The sequence below is a fragment of the Pteropus alecto genome, unplaced genomic scaffold (genome assembly GCF_000325575.1).
Source record: "Pteropus alecto unplaced genomic scaffold, ASM32557v1 scaffold33, whole genome shotgun sequence".
Taxonomy (NCBI): domain Eukaryota; kingdom Metazoa; phylum Chordata; class Mammalia; order Chiroptera; family Pteropodidae; genus Pteropus; species Pteropus alecto.
The window spans coordinates 6,500,409-6,502,286 of record NW_006435762.1 but is presented as its reverse complement, the minus strand read 5'-3'; positions in this window follow the sequence as shown (position 1 = coordinate 6,502,286).

Here is a 1,878-nt window from a genome sequence, read left to right as displayed (position 1 = left end):
AAGAAGTCTAGCACTCATACAGTAAAAAAAATTAGTTACAGTGATCAACAGTTGCCCAGGTGCTACCATATATCTACTCTTCAAAATTTGTCCAGTGACTTTTGATCTTCCTTGTTGCAAGATTACTGCCATAGCTCCAAGTATCACATAGGTTTAGGTAAACTCCAAAACATATATGTCTATTTTACACCAGAAATATTTTTTTCCTGAAACTTCCCATCATACTCACCCTCTAGTATACTCCTCCTTGCATCTCACTATCCAGACCTGGGTCATATGTATATATACTCATTAAAAACTAAATTGGACAAAGACGATAACATTATTAGAATAATTTGGTTAAACCAGTGTTTCTCATTAGGAACCCTAGGACTATTTTAGGCTGGAAAATTTTTTGTTATGCTGGACAGTTCTGTACATTCCAGGTCACTTGGCATCTACAGCCCAAAGACACTGAAGTCAATATTATCTCTTAGTCCTTTTGACACTCTAAAACATATTCAAACATTTCTAAACGTCACTTAAAGGAGTGGTACTTCCCATGGCTAAGATCCATTAGCCGAAGTTGGGCACATTTCCACCCTGAACAAGACTAGAATTCTGTTGAAAATCAAGAAGTGATGAATGGATCTTTGGTAGGCATTCACACAGCCTATAATCAATTCTCAGTTCTCTTTTAGTTCCAATGTCTACAGTTCTATGAAGATACATTAGGCTTAGAACAAACACATCTGCTTATAAAATGTTTGCTATTCCAACGCCACATTATCACAAGCAAAAATCTAATACTTTTTTTTTAATATAAGCAGAAATATTTCTTTAATTGAGTTTCATTACAATACTGTTACATTAACCTAGTGATGTAAGTTATAAAATGTTTGAGCATTTTCCCATTTGGCGGGAGGGGAATCAATGTTTCAAGTCATAAAAGGAAATGGGAGAGAAAACACCACAGAAAGCAAAGGATCTAATGGTCATATCAACAATGGTCTTATGTGCATGGTTCAGGATAAAGATGAAATGGAAAAAGCTGGGATCCTAAACTTACTCTGTGTACTGAAATATTTGCTAGTTCCTTACCACTAATGGTTCTAGGCATGCTATCTATTTTGCATTAAGGGTAAAGAAATAAATGTTCTCATTGGATAGAGTTTCAGTGTAGACTGTGAACACATGATAACAGAGATTCTATCTTATTCAAATTTTTATGCCAAGCATAGAATATAGCATTTAATGCTCAGTAAAGATTTATCGAATAAACGAATTTTTGCCTTTGAATTTTATCCCTAAGAAACTTGCAGCAGTAAGTATAGACAATAAAACTATTTTCTATATCTTTGCAAAATCTTTTGCATCATACTCATGTATAAATAAAAGTATAAACGTATGCAAATATTAAGCAAATTAGACTAAAATTTCCTAGCTTCTTATCTAAATGCAGTGGTTTACAAATCGTAGTCTCTGGGGCCCTTGAGGTTCTGCAGAGGTGCCTCCAAGGTTGGGGAGGGCTTTATGGAAGATGAGCAGAGCAAAGAAGGTTAACAGGCAGAGTTTGCTCTTTTACATCTGCTTTAAACCATGCATTCCATTTTTATATTTTGTATTTAGTTGTGTTCTATGTAAAATTTTAACATAAATGCACTACTAAAAATAGTGTGGAAACACGGATCTTCAACAATAAATAGGTGGCACTGTCATTATTGCTTCAATCACAGATATGGAAAAAGTCTTTAAAGTATGTTCAAAGAAGTCTAATTTTTTTAAAAAAGGTTAACCATCGTTCCAAGGCAAAAGTTATCTTAACGACATCCTTCGAAAACAGAAGGGAATGGAATCTTTTCTTCATTTGTGTCAATACCAATGCCCTCTGGAGGCAGG